The sequence below is a fragment of the Dromaius novaehollandiae genome, chromosome 3 (assembly GCF_036370855.1).
Source record: "Dromaius novaehollandiae isolate bDroNov1 chromosome 3, bDroNov1.hap1, whole genome shotgun sequence".
Taxonomy (NCBI): domain Eukaryota; kingdom Metazoa; phylum Chordata; class Aves; order Casuariiformes; family Dromaiidae; genus Dromaius; species Dromaius novaehollandiae.
In genome coordinates this window covers 124,173,303-124,193,802 of record NC_088100.1, presented here as the reverse complement: position 1 = coordinate 124,193,802, position 20,500 = coordinate 124,173,303, and the positions used below count along the sequence as shown (strand labels likewise).

Genomic DNA, 20,500 nt, shown 5'->3' with positions numbered 1-20,500 from the left:
CATTTATCGCTAATTTACCTTCTCCTTCCTTCCCCTCCGGTCACCTTATGCCCATATCTTTTCTTCATAAATCATTCCCTCCAGCCCCCAGAAATGCTTGTGTTGCTGTCTGAACTCCCACCCGCTTGTCTTTTTTCTGGCCTGTCAGTGGCAACCACTGAGTCCTGGTGGAAGAAACCAAAGATCTGCATGGTCAGGGCCAGTTGCCTGCCTCCTCCAGTATGTCATGGACCAGCACAAGCAGCCCAAACCTGTCTGGGCCCGTTTTTTGCTGCGAGATCTCAGTGGAAACTCATGTCACCCAAGGATCTCCAGGCTTCTCCAGAGGCATAAGCTATATTCTGGTGGCCGGAATATTTTTCCATACTAAATCTCTTATTGGTATTCATCTATGTTTCTAAATTTTCAATTCTCCCTGTGTTGTTCCCTGCTTTCATTGGTATGTGCGGCTCCTCCCTATTTGCTATCATCTGTGAGCCTATTCCTTATTCTGGATCATTAATGAAGATGTTTATTAATATCAGAGCTTGTGCTGCAGGAACTCACCAGAAGCCGCTTTGCAACTCGATATATTTCTGTCCAGCTTTTGCTTTTGTTTCTGGTCCATCAGTTGGTTTTCAGGGTGCATGGCAGAGTTCATACTCCTACAAAAATTAAAACAAACACAGTGAGGGAGGCAGTTCCCTGGTCAAGGAAGGAGGCTTCAGCAATTCCTCTTGCTCTTCTCGCTGGCTCCCTGATAAAGCATGTCCCCTAGTCAGTCCTTCTGCCAGCTGGTCAGTTTGCCCATCTGTAAAATGGGAGCAATCTTACAGGCACGGTGGGACGGAAACACCTCTCCCCTGCATGCCTGTGAGATGCTTCGAGGCTGGTGAATGGCACATGCTGCAGGAGCATCGAGTGATGTTGGCAGCATTGCTGTCAGCATCTTTGCTAAAACGTCATTTTCTATTCCTTGATTAAATGTGAGCCTTAAATTTGCATACACACAAAATTAAGGAGGAGGTAAACTTTCAGTGGAGGTTTAAGGAAAGAAGGCAAGTCAGGCCAGAAGATCTATGTAACACGCATACATAAATGTATGCCTGGGCACATATATGTATTAAGAACTGTTGATTCCCCACTGTGATTAAGAGGTTATTAACACTAATAGAAAATTACAATTTGCTTAAGTTTCACGGGAAGTATTGCTTAAGAGAGCCCAGCAGTTTACACAGCATGTCTTTCTATTCCAAATTGTTTTATATTAGTCTGTTCAAAAATAGTTTCAGATTCTTCCCCCAGACACAACCTACATCAGTACACGCATTTTTCCAAGCACAAAACAGCTTGTTTTCAGGCAGGTGCAGCTCTCTGAAGGAGCAAAACTCTCTTTAAGGAGGCAAAACATCGGCAGGATCTAGCGTTTCCTTAGCCCTTTTCAAACAGATCTGGCAGCGTGTTAGAGGCATCTCTCACAGGTAGATTATCAAAAAGCATCTCGCAAGGTAAGTGCTCGGCAGAGGTCTCTAAGCAGCGCTGTTTTTGCATGCCGAGACCGCTCGCGCGGGCGACTCTCCCACGAACTGAAACCAGCCCTTTCAAGGAAAGATGAGTCAGGAGGAAAGGGCAGGCCAGCAACCCGCGCTCAAGGTCACGTTCTACAAACACCTGCTTGTTCTCAGATAACACCTGCTCCGAGGCACGAACAAAACAGGTAGGGCTTTATCAATAACGCTCGCCGCCGGGGGGGTCGCCGGGGGGGTCGCCGCCTCGCGCGCCGCTCGAGCTGAAGGCAGCAAAAGGGAGGATGTTTCTGGCGGCCCCGGCAGGTCGCGTTCCTCTGCCCCGGACGTCGTGCTCCTCAAGGGCCTAAGGGGGGCCGCTGTGGGCCCCGCCGCCCCCCTCGCACGCGCTGCGTCGCCCTTGACGAAGCGGCTCGGCCCGCCAGCACCTTCCCGGGGACGCTCAGAGGGCACCGGCGGCGCTGGCCGCGGGCGCGAAAAACGCGGGACTGACGGCCTAGTCCTAGCACAAGGGCTGCCTCCAAAGGGCACCAGGGGTTTCACAAATCTTTTTTAATTACAAGCAAGTGAACATTTTGGAGAGGAATTTAGGTTTTTTTCATATTGTACTCTGACTAGCTTGCCGCTGCCATTAGCTGCCAGGTATAATATATATATAAAGGGGAATAAAGCTATTTGCTTATCTTCTGCCTCGACCCGCCCCTCCCCACTCCCACCCATTTTGTTTGGGTTTTGACTTAGCGCCTAGTTTATTTAAAGTCTTAAGACTCTCCCTCGCCGCCTTCCCGGTGCTTGCAAGAGCTTTTCTGTTTCGATCCCCTGCTAGCAGAGCGCGGCCAGGGCGGCCGGTACGCCCCGGCCAAGGCCGGCAGATGCTCCTGGGGGCAACGTGCCACCTACTGCGGCAGCGGGGACGGGGGCTCATCCACGTAACCCACCCGAGCCCTGCAGCAGGACGGGAAGCATGACCCCCGAACGATCAAGTGTCCTGAGTATCTGCTAAAATAATGATCACCAGAACCTCTGCTGCAACATAGTATCACTAATCTGCTAATAAGACCAAAAAAAAAAAAAAAAGGAAAAAAAGGAAAGGAGGAGGAAAAGATTCTTTAACGCAGTGGGAAATGTGCCATAGCCAATTATTGCTGAGCTTTTCCCAGGTATCTGTTCTTTATTCAAGGCCGAAGTTTACAGCAGATAACGCCTATTCTGATTAACTTTATCTGTCTCCCACCACCAGGCAGCCCTGGTGGTCACTCGGAGCTTATATTTATTCAGCTTCAACTCAACTTCACTCATTTTTTTTTTAGCTTCACCAGCTGACCTCAGATCCTTTTACTCTGCCTGTACTTCCTACGTAACCAGGGGGAAGAAAACGTGCCTCGGGACTACCCACGGGGAGCACGAGCCCTCAGGAAATCACTGCCACGCCAAGCAGCTTATATGCATCGCACCGAGACCACTAGCATCCAGTGACCAGGGAAGTTCAAGCAGTCTGAGAACGGGGATGCCATTGCAGCTGCCGGCAGGCACCACCCGCAGCTCTTCCCATTCTCTCCCCCTCCATCCTGAAAACATGCCCACAGAAAACCGATGTTTCACAAGTCCCTCCTTTTAGTTTCTGCTGTTTACTCTTTTTATATAACGCTTTTGTTTCCTTTCCCTGTGTTTCCAAGGTTCAGTTGTCTTGATCTCTCATCAACCCTCCATTCAACCTCCAATACTATTTGTTTAAAAATATCTTCCGAGGTCAAGTTGTGTTTCTAAGGTGCAAGCTTCACTCTCTGAAGCAGAAGGGACAGAGGGCTCGATGAGCCATCCCCTTCAATAAAAGCCAAAGCAGAGGAGATCTACTGAGCACACAGGAACAAAGACCCAGCCGTAAACAGGTGAACTTCGTCCCAATACAATGTTGGGGTCAGGGATGTCAGAGATCACTGTGGATTAAAGTTTTTGAATTTTCCAAAGGGAGTTCACTGGAAGCAAAGCACTACATGAGAACAGGATAAAGATTTTTTTCCTTTGAATGGCCTAATATATCAGGCCTCCCCTATATGGCTAATATGAATGTCACTAGTACCTATTTTAATGCATCCTTGTTCCATGTCCACCAATTTTACAGAAGAAAAAATAGCTAGGAATATTTGTTCTTTCTACTACTACTGCTACTTGGAGCAGGTACCAGGTGTCATTAAAGTGCCCCAAGACTAAGAGTGCAGTACATAACTTCTAGGGATCCTCTATTTCCTCCTCCAAATCTGGAAGGGAAACATTTACAAAAGGCTTGAGTTTTCCCTTCTTCAAAGCATGACGTTTCTGCTGTTGAGACTACTCTGCCACTCTGCCTGCGTAGAGGATAAAAAAGATGTCCCCCTTGCCCAGCCCCAAGTTAGTGTACAGCTCAAAAAAACTAAGTGCACAATGAAAAATGGGCATGGATGGATCAACCTGGTTAAAAAGTCAGCATGGCGGTGCTGTTGAGAGCTAAACAGCGATTTGCCTTTCTCTTACAGGGGCGCTAATTAACGCAGCATTCCCCAATTCTGATGTCAGGCTAAGCAGAGGTGCCCGGTGTGGCCCCCAGCAGAGCAGCGGTGCCGGGTGCAGTGAAAGCCTGCCTTAATTGCAAATGCAACCGTCAACTTTCCGGCCAGTGCTTTAGTACTCCCAAAGGAAAATAAACAAAAGTGCTCCTGGAGGCTTACAGATGCTGTCGAGAGGCTAAGAGAATTTCACTCTCTCCCCTTGCAAGTTTGGATTTAAACTTCAGTCCCTGTCAGCAGCGCCTGCATCGGTTGAAACCAGCTGGATTAAAGCTTTCTGATGTTCTTCTTGAGGCGCTGGTTAAGTTTTGAAGAGCTGCAGAAGCTATGTGACAGGGTCTCCATCAGTTTGACAATAATTCCTATGGAGTTTCTGGTGTTTAAGGTAATATGCAGCTCATAAAGAAGGGCAAAATTAATGCCTTTGAAGGGAAAATTTATGCAGTGTAAGAGCAAGGCAAGGGTATTAACAGAGCAAAATACCCTGGGCCATCCTAGTAAAGTCTCGCTTTTGGCCTGCTGGAAATTTTTTCTAGTCACCACACTCTCCATCCCCATTTAGCTAAATCCCCAACTTCTCTGTCAGGACTGCAGTTGTTCAGCGCCAACTCATGCTAGCTATTTTGAGGTTTTTCTAATGTGGGAAAGCGATCTCAGAGTGATCTCAAAGAAGCCTCAAAAAAAAAAATTCATTTGATCATACTGACTTCAGACACAGAGACCCCTTTTAATCCTGTTTCTGGTCCTCAGACCAGAACTCTGCCTTCTATTTTGCAGCGTTTCAACCAAAACAGCAAAAAGCAAATGCTAGGACTTGTAATCCCGCATTTTGCCTGTGCTCAGCTTGTACCACCCATACGGTCATGTTGTCCTAGCCCACCGAAGGCAGAGCATTTCATTTGATTCACTAGAGCAGCTAAACTGGGCTGCCTCCCTCTGCATGCCAGCGGGAGCGATCGCCATGCAAAAAGTCTCCAATTCGGAACACAAGCATCCAGCTACTCCGCAATGTTCAAACGGCTGGTGCATATTTTAGGGAGAGAGCTCTCCATCCTGGGCGAGTCATGTCTAATGTTTTGAGGAGGATGAGAGGAACGGGTCAAGTAGCAAACAATAAAAGAATGAAACTTTAAAAAATATCCAGCCCTAAAGGCCTGAGCCTTTCTGATATCTCTCCCCTTCAAGGGAGATTGCCATCTTTCATGTTCCAACTGAACCCCACAGCTGATAACTGCTGCAAAACAAATGGTGACAAGCAAGTATATAGGAAACAGCAGCAAGGCATTCGAGTGATCTGTGGACGGCAGCAAGAGAGGAGTGCTGTCTCTAACAGCATGGTGGGAGACAGGGCTTGTAATCCATTACCGTTGTCCTTGCCATTTTCCTGCATGAGCAGGTAGAAAAAGCTGCCCACGCCACCACCCCAGCCCTCCTGCAAGCGATACAGGGGTGCAAGCTCGAGCCAGGTGCCTGAACACAAGCAGCACGTGAGCATGTCCGGATGAGGACGACAAGCGAAGCTTCATCGCCGGCCTGCGCCAGGCCGGGTAGCGCTAATCACAGCTCCAAAGCTGCACACGCCACGCTTTTCACCCGCTGTCCTTCATTTCACGCAGCCAAGCTGTTTCCACCGTTCGATCTACTGGCCGTTTCGCTAGGACAGCCTCAGTAGAGAGCTTGCACTGAGGCTGCCAAAGGTAAGTCTTCAAAACACCTATGCAGATAAATAACATAGTGAGCTCAGTTTCTTTGCTTCCCAGCTTCTTTCCCCTTCCCTCCAAAGGAAACAAAATTTAGCGTGATAAATGGCCATCTTAAATCCATGTAATCATTTTAACTCAATGAAACAAGATTTGCCTGAGTTACTTGAGGCTCTAAACTTTAAACCGAGAGGCAGAGGCAGCCCAAGCAGTTAATAGAATCACCTGGCAGAGCTCAGCACATGTGAAATCAGGCTTACCAAAAGGAGCAAGAGCAGATGATATCTTGCCCTTTGATACTGGCTTTCTGAGCAACCTGCCCTGAGGATGCCTTCAAGATACCTCTAAATAAATACCGTCGATATATGCATTGAATATGTCATCCGTAAAACCCAGAAAGCAAAGGAGTGCAGGACAAAAGGTGGGGAGAGCTCACAATAAAAAAAAAAAACAACCTGCGAGAGTTCATGCTTGTTAGAGCAGGTTAGACCCTCCTCGGTGTGCTTAACCCGAGATAGCCGGGCTGATTTCAGCAAGGAGCTGAGCATCTGACCTCGTGCAGTGATTTACTGCTAGCATCAGTTTTACACACCCAGCAAGTATGGTGGGTCCCAGGTTTCTCCATCAGCATCTTGTCTCCAAGGCAAAATGGAGTCTTTTGGAAACATAAATGAATAAATAGGTCTGCATTTCCTCATTTGGAAGGATTCAATGCAACTCTATGCCTGTATGCAAACAGAAATCACAAACTGTCCACTTCTTTTCCAAGCATAAAAAAACCTAGCTGAACCAGTATGCCTTTTCCATATTTAATAATTTGATTTTGAAGGCTAGTCATATCAAAGAGCAAAATATTCAATATTGTTAATTCAGTTTTGCAAAATATATTCTTAATTTAAAAATGATTTTGCTCGGAGTGGTAGTGTAGTAATAAAGCAGGTATTGACCAGATCTTATTGATTGTGCAGTCCTCGGGCAAGGAACACTGACCTTGCTCACACTCTTATTGCTTACGCTTTCCCTGGCCTTCTTCATCTATGCCCGCTCAATAATATATTATTAATATATATTTTTAGCAAAAACTGTATGTTACAAGGTTAGGGCTTCTCAGTGATTTTTTTTTTCGTGCTGCTCTGCCTTTGGGGCTCTTCAGGGAAGAGGAGATTGTACAGCCAAGTTGCTTCTGGGTTGCTGTTCACAAACACCTTTAAACAAAGTTACTTTGCCTGATCTGATAGAGGCCAGACACACTTTTTCCTTCTCTTTTTAATTGAAAGATTGTTCACTCGTCAGTCCCTTGTGGGACCAAAATTCACGGAGTAAATATAGTCAAGGGAAGAGCTATACCTCAGGTACTTAGGAGAGAAAGATAACATATATTTCCGATGAGATCGAGAGTTAATAATGCAATTTAAATGTTGATCATCCTTTGGAGATAATTAAAACCGATTATAGGGCGGGGGCAGCGCAGCCTCCCGCCGGCACGGTGCCCGGACGGGGCTGCCCTCGCAGTGGTGGCACCAGGAGGCCATCGCTGAGCCGGCCAGGACCCGCATCCTGGCTCCAGCACCCTCGTTTGGCAGTACTGTGCTCTCCGGTGACGCAGGGGGATCTAAAAAAGACGCAGCTGGCGTCCGGACAGGAGACTGTGGTGGGGCTGGGAGCGACGGGCTTCCCCCGCCGCAAGACTCGGGCCAGGTCCGACCGCCGCGGTTTGGATTCGGGCCGCCGTCTTTCCGCTGCGGCAGAAAATCTAAATGATGCCCTGATCCAGTTTTGTTCGCAGGATTTTATCTGCTATTGACTGGCTTTTATTAGGCTCTAGAAAAACAAACCTAAAGCAAAATATAAAGTCAACAGAATGAGCAAAATCAGATACGGACTTGCATAGGAAAGGTAATAGGGCAGAAAGCTACAAACAGGGCTGCCTCTTTGAGGAATAAATGTAATAAAGTGTTTGCCGATCTGGGTCTTTAATAGACAGTTAAACTCAGATCCTTTGGCTAGTTAATTCTGTAAACCACCTATTTTCCTCGTGCATTAACGAAAGTTATCTGGAAAGAAAAAAAATGAAAAAAAGGCTCTGCAATCTACCTGTGGGATGCATTGCGTGTTATTGCAGAGCCGACAAAGTGTACTGGTATTTGCATGTATAGCTTGTAACTGGAAGCAGAATGTTCAATGATACTTTTGCATGAATGACACTATGAAAAAAAATAAATTGTATCGCATTGTATTACCAGCCATTGAGGGCTCTTTTGTTTAGTTTGATAATATTACATGTTTAATAAAACACTGTTGAATTTTGATTGCATCTTGTGAGCACAGTCCTTTATCCTTTCGCCAGCTGGCTGATACAAAAGCTTATTTTCTTTTTAAAGACATTTTAATTCCCAATCTCCATCTCTCGCTCCCCGGGTGAGCCGGCACTGGGAGCGCTGGGGAGGCACAAAGCTTCGCCGGCGAGAGCCCGCGCCTGGTGCTGCCGAACAGTGACCCCCCTCGGCCGGGCGGGGGGCTGAGCGGGGTGGCCCCCAAAATCGGGGTGCCCTGGGAGGCGAGTGGGTGCCGGGGGGAACGCCGCTGCCTTGGGTATCGACACCGCCGAGACGGGCTACAAGCGAGCAGCGATAAACAGGCCCTGCGCTCTGCTAATTACTTCTCCTTGCATCAGCACGAAGGCAACGGGAGGCGGGGTGCACGCAACAGCCTCGGGGTTTTTTTTGCTTTTCTTTTTTAATTATTATTTATTTATTTTTATCTTCCAGTGCAAGTGATCAACAAGTTCACCTTGCATGAGAGCTGCATCGATCAGATTTGATTAAATCCTGAAGCGCGAAAAATTTCATAAAGTCTCCTTAGTGATCACCTTACGCGGAAAGCCCCATTTCGACGCTCGGGCCCTTCACCTGGCCCCCGAGACGCAGAGCCCACGTGGGCCAAGGCCACTCACAGCAACAGGACCCAACCAGGCCTGGTCCTGGGGGCCAGTAAATTAAATCCCGCCACTGCCCTGGGATTCAACCACCTGCGCCGCAAAACTACGGGACCAAGCCCAGAGCACCGGGGGCCGGGTCCACCACTTCCCAGGCACCGTTCGGGAATCACGTTCCCTGGAGCCAGCTTGCGAGTGGCCACCCAGCTTTGCGGTAAACAAGGGGAAGGAAATACTTCCAATACAGAGCAGAAACGTCCTCATTGAAGCACTTACAAAGGCCACTGCACAAGCAGCTCCTCCCTTTGCCCTCTCTAAGAGCCCGACAAGCCAAACACCCAAAGGGAATTTCAACCGACATTGTCCTCAGACAGGAAAAACAGGGTAAAAACACAACCTCCTTTGCTTTCAGACCTAGTTCATCTTATCCGCGGTACATTTGGGGGCCCTGTGTCTGATGTTCCTTAAGGTGAGAAAAGAGTTGGCTGGATTATTGGAATACAAATGGATTAATTTGGGGTGGATTAGACGCACGGCAAAATATACGTTTGTCGTGTATTAGCATAACTGTGTCGTAAAAATGTAGATTCAGAGGCAGAGATTATTTGTGGTACTGTTAATATGTTGTTGCTATAGCAAAAGATGTACACAATATTTACACTGTATTTGACCACATAAAACATGTCGTATACAGACACAATTTTTCATTAGATGAAAGAGAGCCAGAGGGCTCTTCATGCTGCCAGTGCTGGTGCTCCTGATTTTTCCTTATTTTTTACCTTCAAGAACAAATACAGTTTTAAACCATCATTACTGTATTTTGAGCAGTTAATATTTCATATCGTGACATCGCTGCTCAGAGGTAACAGGTTTAGTTGATTACTATTTGTTTATAGTGCTGGAGAAACCTGCAATCATAGAGAACATAAAAGGATTGCAATTAGATCTATTGGTTGAGAGCTGCACTTCTCTGACCCACTGTAAAGTGCTTAGCACTATCAAAGAGATAATGCCTACTTGCAGCTGGCACATCTGTACATAATAATATGGGCTACATTGACACAGCCACTAAAGACTGCCACTACCCTCTTTAACTAGAAGCAGAAAACAGATCATGCTTCTAAAGAGTGTATCAACAAAAACCCTTCCACACTTCTCCAGAATTAGCGCATTCATGTTTACAAGAAGCTTTTCTTTTTTACTACTAGTTCTTCACTGAATCAAAACAGAGACTTTACACAAAAGGCCAGGGACAAATCCAGGCTTGGCATCAGGGAATATCATTTTCTCTCATTGCAAACTGTTACATCAGGAATTAATTTTACCTTCCCATCTCTCTATTAAGCACTCCTCCAGCAAGGTAAATTCAGCAGAGACATGCACCAGAATATCATAAGGAAACGTATTTTACCCTCAGCTGGGGTAGGCTGGGCAGGACCGAATCCTACCTTTGCAAATCACTGAGACCCCGACTCCTGATAACAGCTATTTTAAAGGAAGTCCTGAAGCAATTATTTCATTTTATGTATGCATTTAAATGCCACTGAAGTGTAGAACATGCTTAAATATTTTCTTGAACTGTGGCCTGAATGGCCTAATTCTTTTGGCCAAGCATCATGCATTTACAAGTCACTCCTGGAAAGCATGGACCAGTTCATCTGGTTCTGCTCCCTTCACAGCTTTGGAAAGATTTTTTTTTAATTTTTCTGGAAAACTTCTCAGACTTTCACTGTGGGCAGCTCTTCCCCATGGTGTTTCATATGCCAAGCATCAAAAGCAGGAGCGTGTTCTTGTGACATAACCTCATTCGTGAGGATCAAAAATTTGCTTTGTTAAAATAAAAACACCTTTTCTATGGAAACGGTCAGAGTTTGAGCGTTACAGTATCTGCATTTCATTGAAAAGTTCCAGTTTTTGTTGCTGCTTTAAATTTAGCTGCATAATTGCATCCATCTTTTCTACCTTAGCGCCCGCGCCGGTGCCCCTGAGCCCTCTGCAGCGTGCTGTCGAGCTCCTCGACAGAGCACAGGCACAAAGAGCACGCAAACGGTTTTGCCATTGTATCACGCGTGCAGGATTCAAAACCCACGGCAGGCAGGGAAAACACTCTTGTTGACCTCGGCTGGCTTCAGATGCAGCCTTGGACAAGCAAAAGCAAAATGAGCAAGGGAGAAATAGCAACGGCACGTCATTGCACATCTTGCCCGTGCCCAAGATCCAGCTGCGGAAACCTGGGAAACCACCGACCCACTTAGCTTAACGCACTTCTCTCCCAAAATTTTAACCACGGCCGTGTCAGTGGCCAGAGGAACGCACTACGGCAGCATTTGAACCCTGTCATCTCCAAACAGCGGCACTACATAACACGGCTCCTCTTAGGGACGGTGGCAGGAAAAGGATAGGGAAAGTGTAGCTGGCTGCATTGAAAAGAAAGCTGAATTACTATCATCTCTGCTGTGTTTATGTATTTACCGAGCAACCTGCTTTATAAAAGCAAGGTTGCACTCTCAAGCACACATCTAACCTGTCACTAAGGACTTTCATCCATGAAAAGGGTAGGCTAAGGAATGAATGGGCGAGAGAAGGTAGAGTGAACTCACTATTCACCCGTTCTCATAAAACCAGGCCAAGCCGACGCCTGAGCAAACTAAAAAGTGATGAATGTAAAACCAATATAAAAGGATAGATACAATAAAAGGCAATATGCAATTAGCCTGTGGAATTCGTTGCCTCATGATATCATCAAGGCTAACAGCACAGTACGCGACGCACAGCTATATGGTTGACAAGAACATCCAAACTTGTCTGACTAGCTGCGGTAAAGGCGTTACTAATAATAGCAAAGGCTTTTTTTTAAAAAAAAAGTTTGTACTCTCGTGCTTCAGAGCATAAATCACTCTCACAGGACTCCACAGTTAGTCGGGACTCCTGCTACAAGGGAAATTCCAAATTTTCATGTGAAACCAAGCTTGAGAGTCTATGGTAGAAAAACCACAATTATGTTTGGTTTTGACCTCACAAAAACATTTCTTTGCAATACGGTCAAAAACACTTCATTTTGATACAACTTACATTTTATTTTTTTCCAGTTTATCAACTCCATTTTTATATTACATTATAACTTACTGAGAGTGAAAATATTTTGACTATCATTGTATTATGACATTTCACGTTGGGCCAAATTAGTTGGCTACTATTATTATGTTATGACTACAACAGTCAAAAGCTTTAGACATTTCTATTTTAACATTATAATATGTAACAAAGCTTAAAGCGGTAAAGTCAAAACAAGTCAAAATACTGTCCATAGCCATCACACCAAAGGCCGGAGCTACTGTACACCATACATACCGCGTGCCACAACACGATCGGTGCTCCAGCCGGGCTGGTGACGTCGGCTAGAGATTCCTGTTATCAGGGACATGGTGCTACTTTGCAACCGGATTATCAGCTCTCCCTATTGATGGTAGGAAAGGTCAGCAATCACAAGCACCAGCTTTGGGGACTGCATTTTACCAGCTGTCAGGACTTGAATTCCAAGTGCTGTGAGTTTAGGGCTTTTCTTAAAAGTCAGAACTCTTGGAGTCATGTGTTTATATGAAATTTCAAGTTTGTAATTTTAACAGTTACCAATCCTCCGGACTGCAGAGAAAATCTTGAAACCAGGACCTGAAAAAGCCCAAAACGCACAAACCTGATGTGCCGTAACGCACACACCATGCCCACGCATCTTTGTCATCTTTTCGGCTTGGTGAAAGCCTGGCCTGACTCATGCCGTTTCGGCCCTTGGAGCCTGGCAAGCCCGAAGCAGCTAAGACTGAAAGCCCAACGTTTTGTGCAAGGAGGTAGCCAGGGCTCTTTTGCCTTGCCCCGTGCACTCATGCAGCCCTTGTTGCGGCGCACAAATAAAAGCTGGTATATTTATCAAGCAGATGATTTGTATTCCTTTCTTTGCCTCCAGACTCCTTCTCTCCACTGTATAAAAGTACATGTGGGATCCTGTCATTCAAATTGCGTTGTTCTGATATAGTCATAAACACTGGCTTGATTACAACGCAGAAATACTGCTCCGTACCAGAGGAAGAATTCACAGCAAAAATCATTCGGTTTATTTTTGTTTATGTTATAGCATTCCAGTAAGTGGAACAGCTGAGTGTTTATCCTACTGCAAAGAAATTCATGTTGGTATTTGTAATAAATGGTTTACACTTTAAGGGATAAAAACAATTTTAAAATCTCTGAAAGAAGGAGAGAGAGGAAAATACCGCAGCGAAGTTTCCTGCATGCCCGGCGTTTCCTCCTCCATGGCCGCGAGCCCCGGCAAAGCCCCGCTGCCCCCGGGCGCGTTGCACCCCATGCCGTCGCACGCTCCAGGAGCGGCTCTCGCCAGCAGAGACACCAAAGCATGGTCCAAACCAGCTCGGAGCTCCCAGACCCTCAAGGGACGCAAACAAGGGGTAAATAGTGGTCGTAATGCTACACAGAGATGCGCCCACCAGCTGGACAGCCAGCCCTGGGCCTCTTCCCCGGGCTTCCCATCAATCTTGCACCAGGCACACTGCAGGGCCAGCTGAAGGACAGTGAATTCTCCTGCTCCCTCCCGGGGCTCCTGGAGAGAAACACACCGAGGAGCAGCCGCTTTGGTCAGGCCTTGTGGTCCGGAGGAATTTACACTTATTTTTGGAGACTACTGTGAAAAGCAACTAGAAAGAAATGTAGCAAACAGAGAATAAGAGGGAAGCAAGAGGCAAAACCTCAGCAGATACAGCTCTTTGTTTTACAGTGGGGAACCCTCTGAGAAAGTCAGGAAAGCTATTTGGATTGCATGCTTTTTGGAAGTCTTTGGAGCGCAAAATGCCACCGGTGAGCCAGCTGCACCCCTGGCCATGGCTCCACTGCACCAGCAGCCCTGAGCAACTGCTGCAACCCAACTACCCCAGCAGCGTCTGGGGGCTACACAGGACAGCAACGATGCCAGCAGTGGTCCCAGGCTCATTTAACAGCCCGACCAGCAACTTCATGGAGATGATGGCACGTCCTCCCTGGACTTGGCGGGCTGCGGGTCTCGCGTTGTAAGGAGTACGAGCAAACCGGGTGACCTAAGCTGGAGCAGCACAAAGATGTCCTTCCAAAGGCACTTAACAACATATCCGAAAGGACACTCCTCCGGCGGTTGCAGGCCTGGCGCAATGCCCAACCCAGAAATGAAACCAAACCAGAAATAACTGGAAATGTTCCCAAGCAAACCTGTTCTCATGAGATTTCCAGCCAGCTTCTCCAAGAAAAGACATTTGAAAACTTTTTACAAGCTGCCCCCCTACACACACAGGCAGGGTGAGATTGGTTAAATTTGCCAAAGAGATTATGTCCTTTGGAATAATATGGTTTTGCATTGCCAAGCATTAGGGACATCTTGATTCCTAGACATTTTAGTCCGCTCACACCATGATTTATTCTGCCAGGTGTACAACAAACCATGCGATCCCCAACTAACTACGCTGGAGGTCGAGAAGCTCTCAAGAGCTTCCCATTGCACATCCCGTTCCTCGCCACCGACGCCGGCCTGCAGAGCCCTGCCCTGCCTGTCCGTAGGCACCCGGAGCACCACGCAGAAGCACCAGCCCCAGAGCAGTGCCAGGGACCTGGTGGGAGCGCAGCAAGAACCCTCTCTGAGGCCATATACTGTTTGCCCAGGGGCTTCCCAGGAGGACACAAGGGGTGAAAGCTTCAGCAAATTCTTTTCCCAATGAAAAAGTCTAATTCTCCTCAATTGAAACCGTTTGCAGGAGAAGGTCACCACAAAGAAATGTAGAAAATTTTCCAATGCCTTTCTAAATAATAAGGGAAAAAAATCTTTTTTTTTCCCCAAATTGAAAATGGCTGGAAAATTAAACTAGTTACATTTTTTTTCTGAAAAGAAACAAAAGCAGTCAAGATCAACACTGAGCCATTCAGTTCACCTGGGACAAAAGCACAGAAACAACTCACTCACTGTTCAATGGAAAGTTCCAACATTTTATCTGGTTTGGACTCAGGCTTGTTGGGTTTTTTTATTTTTAGTTTTAGTTTTGAATGCAACTCCCAAAAGGAAAAATAATCTCTTGATTAGCTTCACCCAGAAATAGAAAAGCGCCAAATCAATGCTTCCCCATCATCTCCTGAGCCATGCCTTTCCTCCAGCCGGTACCAGATCTTGTCTGAGATGCACTGTTCTCTCATGCACATTTCTCTCTTGGGAGAGGAGGTGTTGTTGAGGGTCTCTAGAGCCTGCTCTGACGGGGCACAGGCATTTTTGGTTGAAAAGAGCCAAACACCCTTACTGGACACGGCAGAAGCTGGCTGCTGAAGAAGTGTAAATTCAATGATTTTCCTCTGCTCTTACCGCTTTTAGAGAGAGGACCCCTGGGATGCCCTGAGCGGTTTCTGTTGAACATGCCATGCCCAGACTGCCGAGGGAGGCACCGCAGACATGCAGCAGGTCTCACGAAGTCCACCAAAATCAAATGCATCTCATTTATTTGCTGCTCCAGTACTCTGGGGATAAGTTCTCTATAAATTGCATAGTTAGATTCTAGTTCACAGATATGTGAGAAAAGCTCCCACACAATTTCAAGTCATTTGCACTATTCTTGCTTGTCTGAAAATGAGCCTTTGTCTCAACAGTATGTTTGGGAGGTTTCAAAAAAAAAGGGAAGAGATGTTACTAATATGTTTGGCTTGAGATCACATCGGCTCTACTTACACAACATCATGTGAAACCAAACCCTTCAGCCTTCATGGATTTGTACCTGTGAATTTGAAAAATGCACTCTGAATGCCTGACATGGGCATTTGGCATTTCTTGTGCAGATGAATTGCCTCAAAATTGGCTACCTGAGGGTCTAAGCAATGAGACATGGTAATGATGCTGAAATGACGGTGGGAAGAAGTGAATGCGCTGATGACACTAGAGTAGGAACAATATTATTATTCTCATTGTTTTGATATCACCAGCACGTTATCCACAATGATCCACAAAATAATGGAATATAATGAAACGATTTATCCTCCACAGACACATATTTTATAAGGGCTCAGGGAAAAAGGACAGACTTCTAAATTACCTTGGCTATTCAAATTTAGACCAATACAAAACACACTAGAAATGACAGGAATTTTTGCACTCTCAGAAGACTGCCAGGATGCCCTGACAGGCCACAGAAGGATTCAGGCTCTTCCCTCATTAACTCTTCAGGAGAATTTGCAATGGGGGTGCTTCACAGCAGAGGCAAGTTTCTTTTAGACAAGATATCTAATAGTTCTTGGAGAATTCATGTTCTTACCTCAGGGAAAGACGGATTTTATCAGGAGCACAGAATCCATGAATTCAAAACCTTAACTCAAACTAGCAACCTCAGAGAGTTACTCCAGAATTGCCTTCCAGGACATGGTTTTTAGTCCCAAATTCTGAACCACGGCATACCACCTGTACGCATTACGCCCCTCATTCAACAAACAACTTTTACCTACCAAAGCACATAACATGTTTAAATTCAAGTAAGCACCAAAGTCTCTTCATACCTGTGGGACTTTGCTTTGTTAATTAAGGAAGGATTAAAGCATGGATTTACTGGCTTTGTTGAATGGGACCTTGATTTGGAGGCATCTTCTATTTGAAATCAAAACATCGGGATGTAAATATTTCAGGCCAAACAGTGACCAACTTGTAAAGATTCTTTATATTTCTTCAATGCATCAAAGGAATTAAATCTAACATGATGAGTGCATTACCTTTCAGAAGAAAATAGTAGTCAGGCACTTTAAAAAGCATGTGCATGCGTATTACAGAGGGCTTGTATTGGCATGTTATAAAGTATAGATTTCCTAATTCACAGAGTATCAAAGATCAATGAGTTACTTAAAAGACAGCTATTTGCTGCCACTCTGGTGGACTTTCCTGTACTGAATTTTATTCAGTAGCTATCAGAGGGCTATAAAGTTCTTTTTTCTTTTTCTTTCCATTGTTTTTCTCTCTCCTCTTTTTTTTTTTTTTTTTTTTTTTTTAAGTGATAGAAGATATTCATTTAAATAAAAGAGGAGCCATGACTTTTTCCATTGGTAATCTGGTCCATGTGTTCCCTGCAACTGAGCGTTTTCAGAAGGGCCTGACTGTCTGGGTTAATTGTTTAATGCTTTTAGTTAGAATTAAACTTTGCACCTGCTCTGACAGTGATAAATTAAATGTGCTCCTTTTCCAATACTGTTGCCCTCTTTAAGTAGAGACCAAGAAGTGTATCTCCCTTCTTTCCCAGCGTTTGAGGAATCTGTGCTACACTTGAGTGTAAACCAGTATAATTTGTCACTAGAGCTAGCGCCAATTAAATTGATTGCGTTGGACTGAACTTTAGGACCTCTAATGCAAGCACTAAGGGAAAAATGGGCTTTTTTCTGCCCATTTCCCCATGTGGCACTTAGACATAGCTCAACAGTGGAAGGCTTTCAAGGTTCAAAAGGGTTTTATTTTCAAAAGAAATGGGCATTGATCAGTTGCATTTAAAGGCAAAGATAATTCCAGAGCTTGAAGGCTGGATTTGTGTTTAAGGTCTAAATCTCTTTCTTTAACCTTGGGGGGCCAGTATAACATAAAAGCAACAAAGAGATTAAGATTACAAAGGGTTTGCAAGTGTAAATGATGCAGTGGTATTCTTCAAACACGACACAGGCCAGATTCACAACCACCACTCAGGTCAGCATTTGATCTGTTGATTTTACACCTGTAAAAACAACTTGTGTTTATTTGTCACTTCAGTGTTATCTTGGCAAATGTTTGGGTGAAAGTACTTGCGTGCTGAACTTGCTTATGCTGGGGAGTTCAAGCTCGCCTTCTTAAAGCTGATTGAAAAGTAAACACTCTAAAGGTCAGCATGGCAGAGACAATAAGAAAATCCTTTTTCTTTGTCAGCGTAACACAGCCCACATGAATGATAGGAGCAGTATGTGCTGCTACAGTCTTAAGTCAAGAAGTATAGTTTTAATGCCTCGGGGAGTTCAATGGACTGCGGGGGAAAGCGTTTAGCGGCCTCAGCCATTCGTTATGCAGCCCACATACTCAGTCTGTCGAGCAAGCCATTGCCATGCAGGCTGTAAATATGCAGTAAGTAATTACCCTTCTGGGTTCCCTTCTTTAGCGGGCTACTGACATTATTGTGTTTCCAGCTCTGCTGAGAAGTCCCCAACTCGCGGCCGTAAAACAGCCCCGCTCGGGCAGGGCGTCCACGTAGATCAGGCCGATAGCGTCAGCCGCTGCAGGCTCTCGCTAGCTAGCTGCGTTTCCACGGCTGAAGGAACAGTGGAAATACAGTAAAAGGAACTTCTGCCAGCAATTCAGATGTAAGCAATTATCCCTGTCCCCCTTTTTGAAAGCATTTTGGCCAACAAGCCATGCACGCTTACCAGAATCCTCCAGTTTGGGGCCAAAAAATCTTTCCAAAGGTCTGTCAAGTCTATCTGACTGCATGAGGCATCCTTGCTTGTAAAAGATTCTTTACATGGAAGAAACCTTATGTAGGGCTTATTTTACAATAAATTATCAGCCTCATTTCAAGACTAAATGAAGGGAAGCCCAATACTTCCTGAAAGTGCTCCGCTTTGTTCGCAGAAAAAAACAACAGCAAAGTCTTCACGGTGCGCCCAGGATAATCATTTTGCTGCATGTGACGACTGAGCTTCAAAGAAAGCCAAATTCATTTGCAAGGTGGAGCTGGGCAGCTGGGGGCCATCGGACAGATTTATGCAGAACTGTATTAATGGGCACAAGGAAACTGTCCAGTTTTTAATTATAAAAGGGCATTGCACAGACACTGTCTGCCGATGATATACAGGGAGAGAGATGTGCCAAACTATGCCGTATTGATTCATGTAGCAACAATCAACCTGCTAACTGACTTATGCAGAGTACGCCACTGGCCAAAAACAAAATGTGCAGTATTTTATATGTGTGTATGTGTGCATGTGTGCATGTGTCCATGCTCAAGCCTGCAGAAGCACATGCATTCCCGAGTGGTATAGGGCAGAGGGAGCGGGAGAGGGCTGTGCGGCCCCACGGCTGCGTCGCAGCAGGCAGGAGCAGGGAACACCACCGGCACTAACAGAGGAAACGCACTCTCGCAAAGCCCCCGAGGAAAGCTACCCCTACTACATGTGTGTAGCTTTCCTGTGTCCGTTTTCTTGCATGATTGTCATCGCATTAGCATGCACGTACATATGTGCATGCAACAGGTCTATATAATGGCTATAAATGTATAAATGAATGTGCATGTGTATCCATTAGCACGTGCAGGGGTTTCATAGAGCTGGACACACTTGTGCTGCGTGGACACTCGCTAGACCACCCCGTTCAGTTCCAGCTGTATATTGAGCTGTCCAAGTCTAAAGGGTATTCAAGCACCACCCAACCAGGACTCCGACCTTCACGGTTGGTAACAGGCACAAGCAAGCGGACGCCCACGTGTGTAGGCTGTGCGCGATTCCTGAACACACCGCTGCTTTCTGTTCAGCAGCACAGGAGACGCATCCACCGACATGAAAATTAACAGCCCCCTAACCAGAACTCATCAGCGACGTATGGGTTCCCCAAGTAAGCCCAGAGCCAGGCGCACATGCATGCGGACACGTACGTGCGAGGACTCTGGGTACATCTGCTGCCTGTGCATATACGCACACATCCAAGGCCAGATCCCCTCGCTGACATAACTAGCATTGCTCTGCTTGCATCAGTGAATGATCTGGCCTTGTAACATTTCTGTTATCACCCGGCTTCTGAAAGGAGAAACGAGAAGCAGCTATTTCAAAGCCATCAGGCCCTTTTGTGAGACTTGTTTCAAAATCTACAAAAGGAAGTAAATGTTGAACCGAGATAACCTGCACTCGAAGCCCACACACAAGACAACTCGTAAGGTCACCTTGCACTGAAACTCTACAGCGAAACCAAATCAGAGATCAAGAAGAAGCCATGCCTGAAACCTGTGTCTACTGAATTTACCAGCTGAAAAGAGTGTATTGTGGCTGACCAGAACAGTTGTGCTCTTCGGGGAACGCCGCAAAGGAAGGGCACAAAGGCCAGTGTCATTTGCCAGGCTGAAAACTTAGACACATGCAAAGCCGATTGCAATTTTGTTGCTATTTTCAAAAGTGCAAGTTGTTTCAACAGAAGCCTAATCTGTGTATGTCTGGAATAGGAATGAATGGATTAGCCTTTCAAACCCTCCAAGATCAGGTCAAGATCATTCAACCGAACCACAGCTACAGCAAAGTTGAATTCTGCATCCGGTAACTTGTGTAATAAACAGAACATTTACTTATTTAAAAAAGCACCCAATGTTAGCCTATTGCTTTAAGTAGCCTTTTGAGGATGACTAAGAGAGGGTAAGATTAGTAAACAATAATTTATGTACCTGGATATATGCTATGCATTAGTCATCTGCGAGTGCGCTACCTGCAATGGTTAGTGAGGAACACCACCAGGCATTGTTTGAAAAATGTGTCCTGATTACAGTACAACAATGGCATTGTTTGGTTTGAACTGCAGGTATTTATGCTGTGCATTCAGCTTTTCCAATGTTTCTTGATTGGTTCTTTTCAACTGAGTCCCATTAAATTAAAGTTCCTTCACTGAGCATATCAAAGTAACAGTGGAGAATTTTTCATAAGCATTTCTTGACCCAGCTGGAGTATTTCTGTCAGGACACATGTTTGGAAATGATTTTCACTTGCAATAGGAATGACTCCTGCTATTTTCAGATAGGTGCTTTTGTTTCACTGGATACCTCTAACTAGCCC

At 45.6% G+C, this 20,500-nt stretch overlaps 1 long non-coding RNA gene across 1 annotated transcript; it reads left to right on the top strand.

The window, feature by feature from the left end:
- Positions 1-1,623: 1,623 nt before the first annotated feature.
- On the top strand, positions 1,624-8,057 carry LOC135327728 (uncharacterized). Its single transcript, XR_010388118.1, has 3 exons — positions 1,624-1,696; positions 2,816-3,394; positions 4,019-8,057. It is a non-coding gene; the product is annotated as an uncharacterized LOC135327728 (long non-coding RNA).
- Positions 8,058-20,500: the final 12,443 nt, after the last annotated feature.